Here is a 22,884-nt window from a genome sequence, read left to right as displayed (position 1 = left end):
CAGACCCCTGCTCCTCCTTCAGGGCAGTTGTTCTTCTTTGCGGTCCTAAGACTCAGCGCTTTTCACGCAAGCTGAACAACATCTAGCAAGACCTCTGCCCCCAAATGTTATTTTATTTTTGCCGTTTGTGGTTGAACCAATAGGTTTCCAAACTTCTTATTGAAATGTAATATACATGAAGAAAGCATACAAACCGTACATGCACAATTTTTTGTCACATACTGATTGCATCCTTTCACCAGCGCTCAGGCCAAGAAACAGCACATGAACAGCCCCCTCAAGGCCCCCACATCCCCACCCCTCATTGGCATAGCCCCAGGGTCACCATTATCCTAGCTGCTCACAGCATAGCTTGGTTTTGCCTTGTTTTATACTTTGTACAAATGGAATCACAGACTATGTTCTCTTCCAGGTTGAAGCCAACAGCATTTTTAGGTACTGAGGGACTTGAATGGTTCTTCTTACTGCCCGCTCCTGGGAGGAGAGAACACAGAACAGAAGGCCGTTTCCCTGTCCCACGGGCCACGTGGGTGTCAGGACAGCAAATGGAAAGCCCATACAGGGGGTGGTGTTGGCTTGATTTAAAAAAAAGAAGGCACAGCCTCCTTACTCCTGTGCTGTGTAACTCGGGTTTCCACCTGAGGTACCAGGAAGATTCGAGGGGAACAGCAGTCACAGCAAGCCCACTCAGGGGGGGTGCTCCAGAACCATGGCCCCAGCAGTCCTCATGTCTCCTGGCAGGATGGCAGGAGGACCTCTCTACTGCAGGGCTGGCTCTGGGCAGCCATGTATTTATGCCTGGTCTGTGCAGGGCCGGGAGTCCGGCAGCTGCAGCCTGAGGGTCCCTGTGGTGTGGGCAGGGCTGGGCTCCTGGCTGCCTGGTCCATGCTCCCCTGCGGCCCCTGGGGTGTTCACTTCCTATGCCAGGGTTGGGGCGGGGGATGCAGCTCTTGGTGCTTCACATCCCTCGGGCCAGCCAGTGCATCTCCAGCTATCTGCAGAAGGACCAGCTTTTAAAACTTCCAACCCATTGCAGAGTGTTGCCGTTGTGAAATGCAATAACCATGACATAGGCGGGGAAAATGAAATGGAAAAAACAAAAGCCATACAAAACACAAGTCCCCATCTCTTTTCTATTATTAGATCCAAGCGTCACAAAATTTCATTTCACAAAATACAACGGGACAAACTGACAAGGGGAAAAGCATGTAGAAGTTTCTCGTGCTCACTCTTGATTTCTGTTCTTATTTGGTTAGGGCTGTGGGCCACGCTTGGACCAGCACATTCTTACACCCTCTGTCGCACCCGGAGCTGACCTGGACCGCGTCTGTGGTTTGTATCTTCCCGTGGCCCCTCTCGTCTCCTCACCGGCCCATCTTCCCATTTCCATAAATGTTGCTGTAGCTGAAGTAGAAGAGACTGAACCTGTGCGCCCACCCCATCTTGCATAGGACCCCGAGCATGTGGGCCTCCCTGGCTTCAGTGTCTACAGACCCTAAGGAATCACACTCCGCTTCTCTCCCACACGTGGGACATTCCCTCTGGTGCTGGGTTGGAATATGAGACAAGGAGGCAGTGCAGCACCCGTCCTCTGGGCTTCTTCCCCCAGGGAGATGCTGCGGTGCGGGCAGGGGGTCCCCAGAGTGTGTAGTAGCGGCTGTGCCCCCTTCCTGCTGAGTCTCTGTCCTGCGGGTCAGTCCTAGGTCCACTGGTCCCGGGCTTGCCCTCTCAGGGAGGCTCTCAGGACCGAGCGGACTAGCAGTTTTGTTCGGCTCAGGTCACCACCAGGTTCCTGTCCAAGCCCCCGCCCCCTGCCAAGCGCTCTCTGTCCCCATGGGAAATCCGTGGTCTTGGCTCCTCTTACTCCGGGGACATCTCTGAGGTTGCTTGGCCTCCCTCCCCTGTACAGCCGTCTTCTCCATGGCCACTGACTGTGCCACTGGCCTCCCCGAATGACAGCCCATTGTGCCTCCTCTGACCCCAAGTGCCACCGCGTCATCTGATCACGATCACAACGGCTCCAGTATGTGCAGGACAATTTTCAGGAAGGGGGATGGCGAGGAGGTCAGAGTGAGTTTTCTACACGAGATCAGTATTGCTGGGGCTTCTTTGGGGTCGGCGGGGCTGGACTAACCCCAACCGGAGACTCACGCTGGGCAAGGGCGGGGGATTTACGAGCTGCCGCTGTTCCCGCTCTACACAACCTTCCTGCGTCTCCCTTTCCTCTCCTCATTCTTCTGCTTGCTTTTTCCTTTTTCAGAACCCCGGCTGCATATTTCCCTAAACCAAACCATCTGTTTATTAGCTCTATAAGCAGTAATAAAGACAGCAAGGACCCAAGAGCCTTTGGGTCCTGGCGGCCCGAGGAAGAAGTTAAGTGACGTAGTGGGGACCTGGGGGGGATGTGTCTGCAGGGTCCCTTTCTCCTGCCTGACATCGCCTGTTCAAAGCAGCGTCTCCTTGGGGAGGAGCGGGGCCGCCTTTCCACTGCTCCCCTGCCTGCAGCTGTATGGTGGCTTTGGAGTCACCTGCCTGCTGCAAGCTGCTGGATGAGGAGGGGCTGGGAAATGAGCTGGCTGGTGATGGTGCTTACGGGGTGCCAAGAGAGCGCTCCTGGGGAATGTACTGAGCTGTGAGAACGGGCGAACCTGGGAAAACAGTCAGACAACAATACCGAGTGCCTAGGTGACAGGAAAAAAAAGAGGAATCTGTTTGGGAACAGATTTCAGCCTCGATGTCCAAGGCATTAGTAATTCAAGCAGCAGGGTGGGTAATATTTGGGAAACTATGAAAAGTCATATAACAATGTTCTTTTCACAGCTTTCATCATCGGCTTGCCTGGGTCCCAGTGCAGTCAGCCCCCTAATCATAAACAGAGGAGCATGCTGCCAACTGGCAGCGAGGTGTCAGCACGCTGCCTCAGCTGGGCCCCGGGCCTGTTCGAGGGCCAGGCGTCCTCCACCACCAGGCCCCGTGTCAGAGGCCGGGCCCCGGGAAGCTCAGAATGCTGAGTCCCACCCAGAAACTGGGGACAGTGGAGCTGACAAGTACAGTGGTCAACCAGCAGGCGGGAGAAAAGATGAAATAGTAGATCAACAAAGCCCTGCTTTAAAAGTTAAAAAATTCAACTCAATTATTTTATTTTTTGCTTCTTTTCTGGTGGGGAAAGAGGGTTGGGGGGAGAGAGGTAGGGTGGTTTGTCTGGGACCAAGGGGGTTTCTGGGCTATAGTAGGACTTTATGTTCTAAAACCAGAGAAGTCCCAAGCAAACCAGGAGTTGGTCACCCTGGTGGGAGAGGAAGTTTGCATAGGAAAAATCACATGATTCACTGTCTGCATTCACCGTTTGCCTAACTCACTGTTGAGACCAAGAGAGTCAGGTAACCTCCCAGGGCTTCCCTATAAAAGGGATAGGTTGGAGCATTGCGGGGAGGTGTAAATTCACCTGTCTGTGAGCTGGGCAGGTAACCTGAACGGCATAGGTATGAGGGCACAGATGCCCTGGGGGCTGGGGGTGGGGACTGGGTCCAAGGAGCCCTGGAGAAGAGGCTTCTGTCCTCATCCAGCATATCACCACCAAGTGAGATGTGGGCTCTGGGCTGCCAGACGTCTGATTTTTAAAAGAATTTTCTGTGAAAGCTCCCAGATTTTGAAATGTTGGCTCACATGCTAAGGACATCCTGTGTAGGCCACACAAACACATCTGATTGCCAACTGGCCTCTGGGCAACCACTCTGCAACCTCTTGACTACACAATTTCTAAGTTGCCTGTCAGTTCTAAAGTTCAATAATTTTACAAACTCCAGCCAGCCATCCCCTCAGTTCAGTGGAAATTAATCACATGGGTTACTTTGAGGAAGGATAAACAAATATGTATATTTCGGCAGTTGATTTCAGCCACTTAATTCTAAAAAAGTGGTTTCTGCAGTATCCCAGGCTGGTATATCTATCTATCTAGTAGCTGTAGACTCAATACTGTTAAGATGTCTGCTACAACCTGGAGGAACCTTGAAAACATCATGTCGAGTGAAAGAAGCCAGACGCAGAAGGTCATATGTTGTATAATTCCATTTACATGAACTGTCCAGAATAGGCAAATTTATAAACATAAAGTAGATGAGTGGTTGCCTAGGGACTGGGGCAAGGAGGATGGGAGTAACTGCTAATGGGCTTGGGGTTTCTTTTTGGGGTGATGAAAATGTTCTGGAACTTAATAGTGATAATGGCTATACAGCCTTGTGAATATGCAGTTGATCCTTGAATAACATGGGTTTGAACTGAACAGGTCCACTTATGCATGGATTTTTCCCAGTAAATACAGTACAGTACTGTAAATGTATTTTCTCTTCTTTATGATTTTCTTAACATTCTTTTTTCTATAGCTTATTTTATTGTAAGAATACAATATATAATACATATACAAAATACATATTAATCTACTGTTTGTTATCCATAGGCTTCCAGTGAACATAGGTTATTAGTAGGTAAGTTTTGGGAGAGTCAAAAATTATATGAGTCAAAGGTTTTGACTGCATGGAGGGTCACAACCCCTAACCTCTGTGTTGTCCAAGGGTCAACTGTACTAGACACCACTGAACAGTATACTCTTAAATGGTGAATTTTATGGTATTTGAATTATATCTCCATTTAAACATATATTGTTAAAGTGTCGATTCTCCTCAAATTGGCCTATAGATTTTATGTAATCCCAGTCAAAATTCAAGCAGGCTTTTGGGTAGAAATTGATAAACTGATTATAAAATTCAAAGGGAAGTTCAATAGACATAGAATTTCCAAAACAATTTTGAAAAAGAAGAGAAAAGAAGGAGGTCTCATACCATTTGATTTCAAGACTTATAAAGCTCCAGTAATCAATCTAGTGTGGTATGGGTATAAAGAGAGCTAAATAGATAAATGGAACAGAAGAGAGGATCCAGAAATAGACTCACAGAAATACGGACAACAGATTTTCAACAAAGGTTCAAAAGTCATTCAGTGGAAAAAGAATTCTTCCCTGCAAAAACTGTTCTGGGAGAACTGAATATCCATGTGCAGAAAAAACCCTAAAAAACAAAACCAGAGCCTTGATGTATACCTTGCATCATATAAAAATATCAACCCAAAACAGACTTAAATGTAAAACTTAAAAAGTATAGAACTTCTAGAAGAAAATACAGGAGAAAACCTTGTAACCTGGGGGTAGGCAAAGATTTCTTAGATACAGCACCAAAAGCACAATCCATAAAAGAACAAATTGATCAGCTGGACTTCATCAAAACTTTTTTTCTTTCGAAAGACACTGTTATGAGACTAAAGACAAGCCTCCGAATATATTTACAGATCATAAATCTGATAAAAGATTTATATTAAAATATACAAGGAATTCTCAAAAGTTTATAATAAAACAACCCACTTAAGAATAGGGAAAATATTTGAACAAACAAATGTTTATTTTGCTTAATAAGCTTATATTTTCCTTATTGAATGGCCATTAAGCATTTGAGAAAATGCCAAAGTTGTTAGTCATTAGAGAAATGTGAGTTAAAACCACAATGAGATATTGCCACATATTTATTAGAATGGCTAAAATTAAAAAGACTGACCAACCACAGCAAGTGTTGACAAAGATGTGGAGCAGCTTGAGCTCTCATGTATTGCTTGCTGGTAGGAATGTAAAACAATACAACCACTCTGGAAAACAGTTTGGCAGTTCTTTAAAAAGTTAAGCATACAACTGCTATATGGTCTAGACATTCTACTCCTATTTACCATAAGTAGTTACTAAGTAAATATTTCTAAGTATTTACTCAAAAGAAAAGGAAATATATGTCATAAAAAGACTTGTAAATGAGTACTCATTGCAGCATTATTTATAAAAGGCAAAAACTGGAAACAACCTGAATGCCTGTCAGCAGGTGAATGGATAAATGGTGGTATATCCATATAATGGAATATTACTCAACAATAAAAAGAAATGAACTACTGATACATACAAAAACACAGAGGAATCCAAAATAATTATGCTGAATGAAAGAAGTCAGACAAAAAATCGCATACTTGTACTAGTCTGCTAGGGCTGCCATAACAGAGTACCCCACACTGGGTGGCTTAAACAACAGAAATTTAGTTTATCCCAGTTCTGGAGACTGAAAGTCTAAGATCAAGGCATTGGAGAGCTGTTTGTTTTTCTTGAGGCTTCCCTCCTCAGCTTGTAGATGGGTTTTCTTCTGATGTCTTCACACGGTCATCCATCTGTGTGTGCCTGTGTCCCAATCTCTTCTTATGAGGACACCAATCACATTGGATCTGGGCCCACTCTAATGACTAAATTTTAACTTAACTACCTCTATAAAGACCCTGTTTCCAAATATAATCATATTCTGCGGGGCGTATTAGGACTTCAAAATACGAATTTTGGAGAGGATACAATTCATCCCATAACAACACTGCATGATGGTCTTTATATAAAAGTCTAGAACCATTACAGGAAGCAGATCAATAGCTGCTTAGGGGAAAGGAGGAACAGGTGACAAAGGGCATGGGGAAACTTTTGGGAGTGATGGATATGCTCATTATCTTGATGGTGGAATGTTTTCATGAATTGAAACATGTCAAAAGTTACTGAATTGTACACTTCAAATATGTCCTGTATGTTGAATGACAATTATAGATTATATCTCAATCAGTCTATTTAAGAAACATCTTCAGTGGTTGAATTCTAAAAGGTGTCCTGGGCCTGGCATGCTTCCGGCTCCATCCTGTTAACAGCTGTCTTCAAAGACCCTGATGGTTGCAGGGGTGTCCCCCTCTTGCTCCCCTCCTCGCAGACCATGCTCCACAGCCTGAGCATGGAGCTGCACGGCGCTGACCCTTCAGTGTCCCCCACACACCAACTTCTTCCTCCCCCAGAGAGGATGCTGCTTCCTCTGTCTGGGATACTGCATGCCTCCCACCACATCCTCACCTCCTCCTCATGCGGCAGGTCCCCCACCCCTTCTACGTCCTCATCCCTGAAACCTATGAGTGTAATGAAACATCAGTCCTGTGGTTGTGTTATGTCAGATGGCACAGTTGACCTTAAGACAGGAAGACAGGAGCCCTTAAAATCATTTGCTCTCTCTGGCTGGCGGCAGAAGTCGAGAGACGCAAAGCATGAGAATGGCTGGATGTTCCGCCGCTGCTCTGGAGATGGAGGGGCCGTGTGAGGAGGAAGGAGGGTGCCCTGAGGGCTGAGGGCACCCCCCCGACAGCCAGCAAGAAGGCGGGCCTCTCAGTCCTTGTTATCAACTGAAGGGTTGCATCCCCCTCAAGTTTATATGTTGAGACCTAACCCTCAATGTGATGGTGTTTGGGGAGGGGGCTTAAGGAGGTGAGAAGGTCACAGACATGGAGCCCTCATGAATGGTGTTAGTGTCCTTATAAACGAGACCCCAGAGAGTTCTTTCACCCCCTTCTGCCATCCGAGGACACAGTGAGAGGATGGCTCTCTGTGAACCAGTAAGCAGGCCCTCACCAGACACAGAATCCACTGGCCTTGGTCTCGAACTGCCCAGCCTTCAGATCTGTGGGAAATAAGTGTCTGTTGTTTAAGCCCCCTGGTCTCTGTTACTCTGTTGTAGCAGCCCAAACGGACTAAGGCAGTCCTAGAACTGCAAGAAACTGGACTCTGAACAACTGGGATGAGCTTGGAAGTGGATTCCTTCTGAGAGCTTCTGGATGTGAGCCCAGCCCGGCTAACACCTTGATTTTGCCCATGTAACACCCTGAGCCTAGAATCCAGCTGAGCCCACCCAGGCTGCTGACCTAGAGAACTGTACCCTAATAACTGGGTGTTGTTTTAATCGGCTGAGTTTGTGGTAACTTGTTATGACAGCAAAACTGATACACCTCCTCACAGCAGACTTCCCTGACCATCATATCTAAAGCAGCCCCCAAACACCTTTGTGATTTTCTCAGTCCCTCTGTTACCAGCAGAGCAATACTTTTGGGTTTTGCCTTTCGCCCATGTTAGAACCTAGCATGCGGAGGCTGAGCCAGTGTCTGTCTTGTTCATCTGTGGTTCCTGAGTACCTAGGCCTAGGCCTGACCTGCCAGAGGCCCTGAATAGATGTCGGTGAATGGATGACTGATCCCTGAAGACCGTGAATCCTAACTGCCTAAACTCAAATGATTTTTCCCTGCTCCCTTCTTTCTAAGGGATGCAACTACAGCATGCTGATTTGAATTAGAAGACTTTTCAACAAATGTTAAAACAAAATAGGATTTAAAAAAAATTATTATTAATTCCATCTAACCAAAACAGCTGGTTAGCCAACTTACTCAGCTAAAATTGAGATTTAACGTAGTACTTATTTAGACTCTTTCTGGGAAGATCCAGTGATACCGTTATTTTATTTTTTTTTGTCAAACATAATGACCAATTCTTAGGATTCCTGAAAAGTAGATAAGGGTGGAAAATGGTCTGGCAGTTCTTGGAAAGGTTACACAAGGACTTCCCATATAATCTGACAAATTTCACTTCTTGGTATTAAACAAGAGAAACGAAAACATGTGTGTAAACAAAATCGTATTCACAAATGGTCGTAGCAGCGGTATTCATAACAGCAAGAGGTGGAAATAACCCAAATGGCCATAAAATGGTGAATGGATAAATAAAATGTGGTACATCCCTGCAATGGGAAATTATGCCAACATAAAAAGAAATGAAGTAAGGACATATGCTACATCATGGATGAACCCTGAAAACATTATTCTAAGTGAAAGAAGCCAGACATGAAAGATGAGCTATTGTATGACTCCACCTACATGAAATGTCCAGAATAGGCGAATCTACAGACAAAGTAGGTTGGTGGTTGCCCAGGGCTGAGAGGGTATGAGGAGATGGCGGATGATGGCTGATGTATATGGGGTTCCTTCTGGGGTGATAACAATGTTCTAAAATGGATTGTGTTGATGGCTGTGTTAGTCGGCAAATATGCTAAAGCCCACTGCCTTGTATACTTTAAAAGGGCGAATGGTCCCGTATGTGAATTCTGTCTCAATAAAAAGCATTATTTGACACAAAAGTAAGAAGAAAAAAGGGAACAGGGCTGAAAGCTGTAGGCACTGTGAAGATGAAGAACTGGGAATAAAAACCCTCAGCTCTTTTCCCCATTCCTGTGTCCCTCCCTGGGGGCTGCCTCCCTCCCAACACCACCAGCAAGACTCTGAACCTAGCAAAGTTTTTACTATTCTGCTCCATTGAAAATGCAAGGATGCTTTCCAAGTTTGATCATTGCTGTTCTTGTACTTCCAAAAAAAAAAAAAACCCAAACAAGCAAACCTATGTAAAATTGGGCATTTTAAAGCCAGAGAGTAGATGCAATCTTCAGACCTTCTCAAGTGGGATTGTGGGATTGATGATGTTATGAAGGAATCTTCTGAATTTCTTTCTCAGGGTCCCTGCTGGGCCATCTGAGCACCAGCTTCAGGGACCTTCAAACCCTCTGCAGGAGATGGGCGTGCAGGCCTCCTCCAGGGGTCGGGATGCATTCAAGTCCTTCTTGTCTAATTTCAACAATGTGTGGTTGATCCCTCCCTGGAATTTCGGAATGCCTGGAAGGAACCCACCACCTGAATAACACATATGGTGGGGAGAGGAATTCCTCTTGGATCCCCGGGGAACCTGGTTCACGCCCAGAGTGCTCCTTATTAACACTACTCGGAGACAGATGTAATTTATGGGAATCAAATCATCTGGCCTTGGACGGAATCACAGTTTGGAACCTGGAAACTTCAGGCTTGTAAGTACGAGCCTGGAGAGAATCTTACAGCATCAGGTCAGCATCCAGAACTCACTCCCTATAACTTCCTCTTGGCTTCAAGTCAGGACCTGGGAAGGACAGAATTCATCTTCTTTGGCCTTTCACAAGCTTTTCCACTTAACCCAGAAGGCAAGTCCTGGTGCTGGGCTGTTCTGAGACCATGTCCTTTTACAAGCATGTGGCATTTGTGTTTCCTGGGACTTTCTATAACCAGATCTGACAAACTACTTTTATCCCAGATGGACAGGGCTGCTTGGTTCAACTTGAAGACTTCCTGATGGCTGCCCAGTCCTTACCCTGGAGGAACCGCACCCTCCAACCTGCTGCGGCAGCAGCGATGGCTGCCCAAGATAGCGTATGGCCTCCTTCCCTGGGGCCTGCTCGGCTGACTGGCTCTCTGTGATGTCAGCCCTTCCCTAATCTGTGCATCCCCTGCTGAGACAAACATCTCTTCCCCACTCGGCCAAAATCTACATTAGGTCTTGTGAGATTGAAGCATGTCAGCTCCGCACTGAAGGGCCCTGTGCAAAGCTACTAATCCTGGGTTTTGCACAAAGGAGGACGATGTTTAGGCCACTGGAAACCCTGAGCTACGGCCACTGCAGGTGGAGGTCACCTGGGTGTGCCCAACAGCTCTCACCAGGGGGCGCCACACTCCTTCATCACCGTCCTGGCCCTGCTTCCAAATTTCAAAGGCACAGGAAGGCGGACGGAGCGCCTTCCAGATTCTCACGACCGCACCGCTTGGCAAGCGGCTTATAGGCATCGCCGTTTCCTACTGGGCGGCGGGATGATTTTATGAGAGAAGACATAGCTGGCCTCACACAGGCTTTTTTGATAAAACAACCAATTTTCGTATCGAGCAAAACAGACTACACACTAGTTTCCATTCCGTTTTATGACTCAAAAGTACGTCCCCCCTTTTCCAGGTCCAGCAGCAATCCCTTTGGGGTCTTTAGTGGTGAAGAGATCCTCAGAAAGCAGCTCTGACAAAATGGAGCCTTTCTCTGAAAAGAGTCCATCCAAACAGGCGCTGGTCACCCAGGGTGCCGCTGTAGCCACGACACTGCAGCAAGACCTTTTTCTTCCTGCGGCTGTTGGTCGTTTCAAGGAGGCCAGGGTGGGCCAGGACCCCCGAGGCCGGGCCACGCGCCTCTGCCCGCCACCGCAGGACGCCTCCCACCAGGGCCGTTGGCAAACCGGGCGGTGCGGAGGTGCCAACTCAAGCCCTGGATAACCCTCAAGTTCATGGCTTCCTAAGCCAGCCATTTTTTTCTCCTGTTTAATTGGAAGCACTTACTTGATGTTTCCAACTTCTCATTTTGCCAAATGAGAACTTTAAGGCCAGTGGCACATACTACTCTGATCATTTTCTAAAAAGAAAGCTCTTCCCACGGGATTACTTCATCTCAGAATGAATGACCAATGGATGGCCTTTGAATGGAATATATTTCGCCTTGTGAAACACTTGCTGCCTTTGCCCTGTGTTTTCTGACTCGCTGCTCCGTGGCTGTATCCTCAGACCCGGCGTGCCCTGCAGACCTGGGGCCGCTCATCCCCTCCCCTCCTTCACCTCGGATCTGTGTGGGCCTGTGACACTGCCTTTTCACAGGGACCCTCGCACAGCAGCCTTCCACTAGTCTCTGCATGCTTGGGATCGTGCAGCTTGCTTGCACCAAGTTGGCCTCAGCACCCTCTGTGTCATGGTGGGTGCGGGGCTGCTCGGCGCGGCTGAGCCCAGGGACATCCAGCTCTCTTGTTTCCAGGCTTCTTTCACTGACCCCCGGCCATGCTGAATAGATATGGGACAGAAATACACAAGTGACGGGGGAAACGTCTGGATTACATTGGAAACCTCTGAAGCATTCCGAGAAGAAACCCAGTAATTGTAGCAAACACCTAAGGGTGGGAAACGCACTGGGGCTTTGGGCAAGTTCCCGATCCCTGCAGCGAGACAAGGTCTGCTGAGGTTTGGGGCCGAGGACCGGGGTCTCTGCCTGTGCAAACACTCTGGGTGGGGGCACGGCCCACGCCTGCCGGTCTCAAGAGCTCTCCCGGGCCCTGGCGTTGGCACGGCCCACTCTTGTTCACAGCTCAGAAAAACCACCTCAGCCCAGTGGGTGCCTCTCAGCTTCTGTCTCCTCCTACTCAAAATACTGAAAACTCACATTTTCACAGCTTCTCTTTCCAACTTCCTCATTTGTCACTGCCCTCTCCAACCCTCCTCAGCCCCTGAGGCTTAACCAGTGAACCCCTCGTCTCTTACCTCTCTCATCGGTGGCTCCCAAACCCTGTTAGGTGCCCCGGACTGTTAATTCTCGCCTTATAAGGTCATCTGGAAGAGCTCTCTTCCTGTCCTAGCTGCCACCGGCCCACACAGCCGGTTCATCTCAGTGATCAGATACCAAGCTGCATCGCTCTGGGTTAAGTCTTCCCTCCTGTCAAAGCAAGATGATTCAACTGACACCTGCTGAAGATGGTAAGCCGGGCTTTATTCAGGTGGTCACGGCTGCAGGGGCTCAGTAAGAGGAAGAAGCACTGGGGTAAGGGGTTTCTTGCTTCCTGCAGGCCAGGTGGCTATACTTGACCTGGGGGCTGGTGGGGGTGAGGAACCTGGCCAGGTATGCAGGGTGGCGGTCTTTGCTGAACTGACTTAGCAGGATTCTTGCCAATTCTGGATTTTACAAGGAAGGGCACAGAGAAGTCTAGGAGAAGGTTCAGGAGCCTGAACACATCTAGTCAAGCAAAGAATTTTGTCCTCCCACATTTGCCTCAAGGAGTATCTCTTTTCTCATCCCCTCTGGTGCTGAGAATAACACACAGCTGCCCCATAATGCTGCGGTGTGGGGAAAATGACTTTCCTACCTTATGGAACCAGCATTCTTCTTAGGGAACAAAAGGTCTTTGTTTACAGAAATATCCAGCTAAGGGGTGCCAGGCGAGGCCCGCAGAATTAGGAGAAAGGGAGACCAAAAAGCAAAACCAAGCCCCCCAACCACCTGGAACTGTAAACCAAAAGAACAGGTATTTGGGAAGAAAGAGAGGAGGAAGGGGAGGAACCTGAGGGAGGGAAAGGAGGCAAGAAGCAGGGTGAAGCCAGGACTGAGATGGCAGAAATGGCCTTTGGATGCTTCAGAGCACCTTTAGGTTGTTTGCATTTGCCAACTTGCTCCATCTCCCCAAACCTTCAGCAAGAATACATGGAAACATATTTTGTTGAGATTTGTATAATTATTTATTACTGCATTATTATTTGGTTTGCAAATCAAAGGAATGGGCTACACCTGTATTGGCATGACGCTGAGGAGGTAAAGCACCTGGTGGAGCAGAACAGAGGGCAGGGCAGAGCAGGGTTTCAGGGCAAGCAGGAGCCAGGAGAAGCACAGTAGCAAGATGCTGGGGAGCACGTGGAGCTGCCCAAGGGCTGGAGTGAGATGGTGTCGGCAGCAGGCATCTGACTGTCAGTAGGTTAGTCTGGACTCATCTCATGGATGGCCTGCCTGCTGCCTCCACACGGGGCTGTAACTCCACGAATCTGCTCTTCAATAGGCATTAATGGAGCACTGACTGTGTGCCAGGCATGGTGCCACAGGATACTGGAGATGCAGGAGGAAATTGCTCACAGATCCACAGTTTGCGTGGCTCTTGGGAACAGCCATCACTTCTCTCCTTAAAAGCTTTGCTGGCTCCTCCTGCCTGAAGGCCAGGTCTGCCTAAGTGCATATTCAAGAGTGGAGCGTGGAGGAAGACCCTTTCCAGCTCTGCTCACCTGTCCAGCCTCCTCCGCTGAAATCCCTGAGGAGGCCCCTCTGCCCCCAGCCCACGCAGTTCCTGGATGCTCTGGGAACGCATTGGCCAGGCTGCGAAACCCACACACCTTGAATTCCATTCCTGCTTTCTTGATGCCTTCTCACTTGGACCTTTCTTGCTCATCCATCCAAGCCAAGTGTATGGTCGCTGGCCTCGTGGACCTCCCTGACCCCCTCTCCTTCCTCCAAGGCCAGCAGCCCCCATCACGTTGGTAGCTGGGTTCTCATGGTACTGTCAGCTGGCAGTGACAGACTGCACCCTCACAGTTAGCTGTCATGATATCTCCCCTCCTGAACCACAACGAGGAGAGGGGCCTGTCTCCATCTCAGAGCCCACCCAGTGTCTGGCACGCAGTCAGCGTCTACTGCATTGAGCTGTCTAGGGAAGGAGGGCGAGAAGTACTTTCACCTAAGGATTTGGAGAACTTTTCCCAGGGTCAGGACAGGAGCCTGGGGAACGATAGCTGCAGCCTCCCCTCTGACTGAATTCCATTCACACCCAGGATAAGTGGCTCCCTTTCCCCCATCAGAAAACATCTGCTCCCACGAGCTGCCCCATCCTGTACCAGCACCACCCTGGCTGGACCTAGCCTGCTCTGCACAGGGACTGAGAGAACTTGGACAAAGTGGACACCAGGCGAGATGAAGCAGCAGGGGTGAAGAAGCCCACGTTGCCCCATCTCCCTCTTCCTGCACCTCCAGGCGCAGGCTGACGATGCTTCCCACATGGGCCAGGAAACCCCCCGCTTTATTCCTGGGAAGTCAGCGGAGACAGATAAGCGTTAGCTACTCCTGGTCTGGTGGTTTTCAACACACTGTCTGGAGCAAGACCCAGCTCATTTCTCACCAGCTGAGATGCAGCTTGAACTCCCTCGAGCCAGCACTCCCAGTTCCTGCAGGATTCTTGCGGGAGGGGAAATGATATGCCTTTGAAAAGAGTTGCCTTTCATGTGCATTTAAAGAGGAATCATATAATTCTATGCTCCTTGAAGCTACTTTTAATACTTAATTAAACCAAAGGGCTAAACCCCACATAGTATTGTGTTCTAGAGAGCAATCTAGAGATTTCCAAGGAGAAAAAAATCTGAAAATCTAGAGATTTCCAAGGAGGAAAACAGAAGTGTAGTGTTTGGAAGAAGGGACCTGGGAAATATTTAGGTTCCATCTAAAAACACCAACTGCACGCATCAGATGCCATGGCCGTGAACCCAGGGTGTGGTGCAGGTGGGGCTTGTGGACACACCAGACCAAAACCCTCTTCAACCCTCAATCGGGCAGCTCTGCCAGCACCCCCACCCCCACCCCCCACCCCTGGTGAACTCTTGGCAGCCCTGTGATCTTCCAGTGGCTGTTGGATAACAAAAAGTCCACTAGTCACTTCAGGTCTACAGGGTCTCTGTGCAACAGGATTCACTGAAGTTAAATTTCTTCCCAACGAATGAAGAAGTTTGTTGCTCACGACCAGTAGCCTGTGGTGGGAAATGGGGAGGGGGTGCTTCTCAAAGGGTATATACACCCTCTAAATGTGAATCTGTGTTCTCCAGAGAAACAGACCTGATAGGAGATATATACACACACGCATTAATTTTATATCTATCATACATATTAAAATATATTTATAATATTTACTATATATAAGGAATGTATATGTATCCATATGTATCTGTATATGTATATAACACATACATTGTTCTGACTCTCCTTGAATGGACTTTAGGGCTTCTTGCCATTAAGATTTCTTAGGCACACAAAGGACACCAGCTGTCTGGTCCACCAAGCTCCTGCATATGTGTGTCAGCTCTGAATGGCCTCCTTGAAATCCTTTTCACTAGGCGCCCTCCGTTCATCCCTGGGGGGAGAGGGGAGGACAGGGCAAGTGCCACAGCACCCAACAGCTCTTCAAAGAAATCCTCTGACTCCCAGTCTCTCCCTCTTGGCCTCCCCACCCTCCAGCCTGTGGGTGGTCCCAGACTCTCAGACGGGCACTGCTGCGCTAGTCTAGCGCCTCACTGTGGAGGAAGGGAGCATTGGCACCTACCCCTCTGTTCTCTGCTTCAGAACCTTTGCCAACACTGAGACAGTTCTAACATCTTGCTCTGTGTGCATTGGCTGCGGGTAGCAGGCCAGCAGTTGGTTTTGATAGGACAGCTTGTCTTCTTTGGCTTAATGGTGTCCCAAGCATTCATTTCCAGGGTCCCACGATCACCATAGGTACACTGGGAGAGGGGAGGATGGCAACTGGAGCAGCCCTTGTGCGCCAGGCTTTAGAAAAAGTTGATTAATCACCTCATGGTCATAAATGGCTGCTGCGGTTCCAGGAATCATTCCCACAGTCATGAAAGGAAGAAGAGGAAGGGGCATTGTCTGCTTGCTGCTTGTAGAAAGAAAGTGGAACCTCTTCCAGAGGGCCTCCAGAAGACATCCTCGCATGCATCCTCTGGTGGAACAGGGCCTGGCCTATTTGTCTCTCCCAGCTGAGTGGAGATGGGCAAGGGAGGAAGGGAGAGTCCCAACATGCCAGTCATGGTGACAGTCACCATCTCTCTTGCCGAGCAGCTCACCTCCACCGAGGTGGTGACTGTGCTCGGGAAACTTCCCCGTCCCCAGTCCCCAGGCTCTCCTCATTAGCAGATATTAATGGGCTCTCCTGTACACGAGACACTACATCTAGAAAAATTAGGTTCTGTTATCAAGGGGTTCATTCAGTTCTTGTATAGTCCCTACACAGATGAGTTAAAACTTTTTACTCTCACTGGCACTATTAATAAGTTGTGGTACTCTTTCAACTTTGGCTCAAGAAAATTCAGGTGTTACAAAGTGACCCGGATGTATGGGACGGACTTCAAAGGGTGAAAATGTGTATCGACCACTGAGACAGAAGAGAGGGCAGTTCTTTGCAACCTCTGACAAAAAATTGGGTGTGGTCTTAATATCTGCTTTTGTTTTATGGCAAGTGTAGTTTGATACAGTTTCTTTGCAGGCCTTTCTGGGTAGAACTGTTGTTCAGGCTGTAGGTAGCTGAATTTCTGGTCTAAAATCAGTTTTTCAGTCAGATTTTTCTAAGGGCTCCAGTGATGCCCTGAAAGGAGGCTGGCTACACTTCCAGACTAGTTCAGAGCTTTTACTGTGTTTAAAGGAATGTTACTCCTTCAGTCCACTAAGTCTTGTCTTTCAGGCCTAAAATAGCTTCAAAGTTACCAGACCCAATGCTGGTAGAGACATTTAGGCACCAGAGAGAAGCTGGCTGGTAATGCGATGGGAGCCTTTTAAAAGCTATTTATGATGGTATTAGGTTTGGGACGGGGTGTCCTCCCTATTTCAGTCAGGATGACCCATCAGATGCAGGAGACAGAGAGAACCGAGACTGGTGCGTTACTGTCATTATTTTTATGAAGTTGTTCGTAGGACACGGCTTAGATCTGTGGGCAAGTGGGCTCGCTGATGCTGTATTCCTGAATCCTGTGTGCTGCTCTGTCCTGTCTGACTGACAGCTGCCCAGCTGCCCAGTGTGCTCTTTGCAGCCAGGATGGTCCCGGAAGGGAGAGAGAATAGTCTGAGCATGCCCGGCTCCTCCCCATCTGCCCAGCTGGGAAGGGGGCTCCTCCTGCTTGGGACAGGACTGGGTGAGAGGAGCCCATGTTAACCGGGAGGGAGAGAAGCAAGGAGTGTTACTCTAAAGAACTGCCTTTGCGTGGCAACATGAGGAGCTGAGCAAAACTGTCCACCCCCTTCCTGTATATGTAAACTTAGAACATTACCAACCTAAGCCAGTGCATTATGCTCTGATCTGTGATAGAGCAAATGGCTGGGATTCTAGACTCTTCTGTTCCTTTTATGGATCTCCCCCCACTGACTTATCTGCCATGTGTAAGTCAGGGCCTCTCTGGGCTTCAGTTTACTTATTAAAACAGGATAATAACAGGGCTGATTCTAATTAAGCCAAATACTGCTTTTACCTTATCATAGATTTTACTATACTAGTTATGAATAAATTATATTACTTCCATCTTATATATATATATATGAAAATGGCTACATCCAGACAATGGGACATTATGTAGCACTAAGAAAAAATGAGTTATCACACCTGATAAAGACATGGAGGAAACTTAAATGCATATTAATAAGGCAAAGAAGCCAATCTGAAATGACTATCCATCATGCGATCCCAACTATGTGACATTCTAGAATGGGCAGAGTTATGGGGACAGTAAACGGATCGGTGGTTGCTAGGGGCTGTAGGGAGGGATGGATAACGGGGAGCACAGGGGATTTGGGGGCAATGAAGTTGCTCTGTGTGACGCTATAAGGGCGGACCCATGGAGTCACACATGTATCAAAATTCATAAATGTGCCGCACTCAGAGTGAACCCCAGTGTGAAGTGTGGACTTTGGGTGGATTTTGCTTTCAAAACTAAAGTCTATTAAATATGTATCTATGAAAATAGTTAGTAGAGAGGCCTAGTGATTCTTAGAAGTCCAGCCTATTTCATTCCAAAGGTCTGGCCAACAAATTCTTCCCCCATATTTGAAATGGTCATCACGTCAGGCAGAGGTGGAATGACCCCCATGTTCTTCCAGCGAAGACACTTGCTCGGGCAACTTCATCTTCCTCTGCTTACGTCTCCCTCCAGGCCGCCGTGGGCTCCCTGCGCTCACCCTGCACGCCCAGAACATCGCCAGGCCAGCAGTAGACACCGTCCCGTAGACACAAGGAGTATTATTTAGTCTAGGAACTCTCAAAGGAAATATCCGCTTGCACGTGAAAAATCTCTGGAATTTCTCTGTTCCTCTCTGTCCAACGTCCCTGTATCTGTGAAACCGCCTCGAAAAGCTTCTACACACAAGTGATGCCTTGTTCGAGGCTGATGACCACGGGCCCCGTGCCAGCACACTTCTGTCCCTGCCAGTGTCATTCCGAGCTGCTCCTGCCACTCGACACTGGCTGTGCCCAGGAGGAAGAGGAGGAAGGAGGCGGCGGGGAGGCCCCTCTGGAGATCAGAGGTGAGAAGTTTTACATAATCGGGGAAATAAATAGAGGAACAAAATCCACAGTGTTCAATCTCCCATCCTGGAGTATCTGAGCCTCACTGCTTTCCACCCCATAATTAAGGCAAGAAAGAGTTTGGACCTAGACCATAATAAGAACTATGTGCTCATTTGAGTCTCCTCCCCATCTCAGCAACTGGCACTGATAGATGTGGAGTTTATGTAGATTAGGCGCCATGGGACCCAGGGACATCCAAGGGCCTTCCAGAGCAGTGTGGGAGGCACATGGTATTGAGAGTCTTTCTGCCTTTGCTACAGGGAAACACTCCTCCTTCCCTGTGTCTGGGGCCCCCTCCACCCCTCAGTCCCGACCGCGGCTCCTAGGACTGTCCTGTTTCCATCTGAGTCCGGTGTCAGCCGCAAAGACAGAAGAGCAACCCCCCCCACCTCCTTGTAACCTGCTTTTACAGTTGCCTTTTCCTGCATGCTTAGCAGGATGGGTTAAACCAGACTAACACAGAAAAGGGAAGGTGGAAAAGAATCTGAGGGGAAGAAGGCACCCTTTGGAAAACAAGAAATATCCAAGTACCAGGTGTGAAGGTTTTAAATAGAACCCTGCTTACACTGCACTTGGAATAACAGCAGCTGGTGCTCGGAGGTCCCCATTCTTTACAGAAGACTAATATCTAACTTCTAGACAGTTCTGGGACAGTCTCAATGTCACATGAATTCACTGTAGCCTGTGCTACAGTGTGGTGGCCCAGTCTGTGCACCTCCAATTCAAAGCTTAGCAGTTTATTTTCTAAGTTATATGCTCGACCTCTCAGATTCCAACACACACACAATGACTCTTTTTCAAAATGCAGTTGTACATGGGAATTTTATGACATCAAACCCTTAAAAATGTGGAAACTTGGGTTTCAAAACACTTCATGGGGGAAAATAATAAGCCTCTTGATTTGCAATTTCTTTGCTCTGCCCGTGGTTCGCTTCTGAACCTGTGGCCGGCCCACGTTTGGGGAACTAGGCTTGGGGGGCATAACCCAGTATTCCCAGGTGCCTGGTGCTGGCACAGCAGACTGCTCCCTGTGACCTGGAAATATTTCCCCTTCATTCAGGAACAGAGAAGTTACTTTTGGGGGTCACTCCCAATCCCACAAAAGGCTTTTCAGACAAGGTGAAAGGAGAGAAGTTCTGATTTGTTGGGCGTGACGAGGGAGCTTTCAAATTAGAAAACTGCGCGAGAGCGGGAAGGGCCTCTCCCCACAGTGGGCACCCTGAGTGCCTGACAGAAGTAAACTCCTGGGGTCGCCAGGAGGAGGAGGCGCTGCAGGGCCTGCTTCCTCCAGGTGGCCCTTACCCACACTTTCCAGTCAGGCTGTTGGCAGCAGGCTGCTGTCCTGTTTCCTGTGGCTTGGGCATCAGCTTTCCAGCTCCCCCTGGAAGGCCTGGGTAACGGCTGCCTGCCTGGGCTGCCTTGCCCACAGCTCTGCCAGTCAAACTGCTCTGTTCCAAGCAGGGGAGGGTGACAGCATCTCAGATGTATTTCCTCCTGGGAGCTCATACAAAGGCAGGACCAACTAGCCCCAGTGGAGCAAACACCTGAGTCCCTAAATCAGAGAAGGCTCTGTCTCCCCTCTAGAATGACCCCACTTTCCTATGTCTGTTGGGAAAGCAGATAGACAGAAGCAAAAGGGTAGCAAGGAGGAGGGAGAGAGACAGAGCATGAGTCCAGCTCCTTGATTCTCCAAGGAAGCAGGGCACATGCAGCTCCCCTCAGCTTCAAGAATTTACTTAGAATTCCTCAATTGCTACAGAAATCTTTGCAAAAATATTCAGCACCTAGACTCCTCTGGCCGTGCGGTGAGCACTTGATAAATATTGAGTGCAACGCTGGGCTCGTGCTAGGTGGTGACAGTACACACAAGAGTAAGATACTCCTTGCCCACGTGCAACTGGTGTTCCAACGCGAGGCCGGTAAGGAACACGATGAGTAACGTGGGCTGGTTCAGGTAGCGCTAAGAGCTTGGGGGTAATCACTTGTGAAGGGGACAGTCAGGAAGGCCTTGCTGATTAGCAGCCATGTGGGCAAGGACCCAAAGGGAGAGAGGGAGCCGTGGGGAAGACAGAAAGTGTTCCAGGCAGAGGAACCAGTCCGTGCCAAGGCCCCGAGGTGGATGTGGGTCCAGTGCATTCAAGCATCAGCAGAGTGGCCAGCGTGGTGATGGCCAAGTGGGCAAAGAGCACAGGCCCTGAGGCCAGAAAGGGTGAAGGAATAAACTGTGTTGTGGGCCCCATCTTCACAAACTTCCAGAAGCACGTTCAAGGGAAAAGACCATTTAGATTGTAAGCTGACATGACTGTGACAGTGACGGATACAACAGGCTACAGGGCTGATGGCAGGTGCTGGGTGTCTCGGTGAGTAATGGCAACGGGGAGACAGAGTGTCCTGGGTCTGAGACAGGCTGTGCTCCTGAGGAAGGTGTGCAAGAGAACTGGTCTGAACTGCACCCCGTCAGGCTGTTTGGACCCTCCAGCGGCAGAGATGCTCTGACATCTCCCGTGGCTGCTGGTCCCCCGCTTTAGATAAGAGAGAGTGGAGTCTTTATCCTACAGCGGCTCCTGCGGAAGCCAGGGGAAGAGAGAGCTCACCTCCTTACAGCTGGGCCCAGGTCCCCGCCTGTTGTCCCCGTGCTGGGCCCGCCTCCGTAGCTCTGGCCCCACTGTTCCATTAGGAGGTGACAGCGTGGCCCTTGGCCCGTGCTCTGCATCCTCCATGTGGACAGGGAAGAAGCTTCCTGACAATCTGCCTTTGCATCCAGGCCTAAACCACCTCCTACTCCAGATTTTTCCTCCTAGGTTTTGTTAGACAAAACTGTTCCTGCAGACAGTGCTCACAGTCATTCTGGGGTCCAAACCAAAGCGCCGTTTTCAAGCTTCCTACGATCTTACGTGCTAAGATAAAGAAATGGCTCCCGAGCTGAGAGGGGCACTTTGGACCTGGACCACACGCTTTATCACTGCAGTGGTGAGGCGCTTAGGTGAACGGTCCGGGGCCTTAAGGCCCTTGCTGCTCTGACGTCCTCTGGAGTGGGGCCTGTCGCTGAGGACGGTCACCTTTCCTTTCTGCTCTCAGCAGTTTTCCCAATAACCTCCGTAAACTTAAGAGAACACCATTCCATAAATGTGTGTGCTTAAAATGAGTGTTTTGAGCTCTTGTGAGCTTTTGTTTTTGTTTTCACCAGTGTGGGGAGCTGGCCTAAGGGACATTCTGGCCTGTGGGACAGTTACCTTTGGAGGTGGCTTCCAAGGCACTCTGAGTCACCCCTCACTACACAAGTGCAGCCATCCTGGAATAAATGATTAAAAAATCAACAAACCACCTACCCTGTTTCCTGGCAGTCCTGAAGCTCCTAAGGGGTGAGATGTCGCCATAGCAAGGGTGCAGGGTGGAGAGCAAAGCAGTGTGCCGTGGGAACCCGGTCGCAGGCCCGCCGTGTGCCAGCTGCGGCTCCTGTGCTCCCACAGGGGAGCGTTGGCAGGGCGGTGAGGAGAGCCAGGCCCCAGAAAGTGCCAGAGAGAGTGGCGAGCCTGGGTAAACTATGAGAACGTCGTCCTGGCAACGCCGACAACTCCGGTCAGATTCTAGTGGGAATGCTGTCTGCTGACCAGCAGCTCTGATTCCTTTGCTAAAACCCCAGCTGTGCTGGGAACTGACCTCATTCATGAAGTAAACACTGAATCAGATACCAGCAGGCCGAGCCCTGGTTGAGTGGAAATAACACGGACGTTTCCATAATTATGAAGCTGCCAATTGGATTTGGCAGGAGAATCTGTAAATATGTCAATCGGAATGAGTTCATTACCTTTTCCTGCCAACTTCATCGGAAGCCAATTGCCATGTTGTGGTTGAAATTATTTATATTAAAATGCTTTTCTTACATTTTAGCTTTTATATTCCAAATAATGTACTGGAAAGCAGCATAGTCTGGCAACTGGAAGACAGTATCAGGAATCCGTCGGTTGGCGCCCAGTCCTGGCCGGGTCTGTGGTCCATCGAGCGTGTCAGCACTTACCGCACCCGGCCTTGTAATCCTGTTATTGGAAGACGGGGGCTGTTGAGCAGGTCCTTTCTCATGATATGGGCTTGGCCATAACCTGGGGACCTGATGTTCACCTGTTCTCCCCCGTGGTCACACTCACTGTCAGTTGACGCTGTCCACTCCAGATCACACAGAGGCTGTGCAACCAAGTTACAGGTGGTTCATGCCCTTGACTTCCCG

At 48.9% G+C, this 22,884-nt stretch overlaps 2 long non-coding RNA genes across 2 annotated transcripts; one reads left to right on the top strand and one right to left on the bottom strand.

Annotated features, from left to right (window-relative positions):
- The first annotated feature begins 1,218 nt into the window (after positions 1–1,218).
- On the top strand, positions 1,219–5,217 carry LOC130683297 (uncharacterized). Its single transcript, XR_008996877.1, has 3 exons — positions 1,219–1,332; positions 1,910–2,070; positions 2,261–5,217. It is a non-coding gene; the product is annotated as an uncharacterized LOC130683297 (long non-coding RNA).
- A 3,226-nt stretch (positions 5,218–8,443) lies between these two features.
- LOC130683298 (uncharacterized) lies at positions 8,444–22,346 on the bottom strand. The gene is made up of 3 exons (XR_008996878.1): positions 21,989–22,346; positions 12,070–12,241; positions 8,444–11,595 (listed from the first exon to the last, which is right to left on the bottom strand). It is a non-coding gene; the product is annotated as an uncharacterized LOC130683298 (long non-coding RNA).
- Between the last annotated feature and the right edge of the window lie 538 nt (positions 22,347–22,884).

Source organism: Manis pentadactyla, chromosome 4, assembly GCF_030020395.1.
Source record: "Manis pentadactyla isolate mManPen7 chromosome 4, mManPen7.hap1, whole genome shotgun sequence".
Classification (NCBI taxonomy): Eukaryota; Metazoa; Chordata; class Mammalia; order Pholidota; family Manidae; genus Manis; species Manis pentadactyla.
Note: the sequence above shows the minus strand (reverse complement) of the source record. Positions and strands in the feature narration are given on the sequence as shown.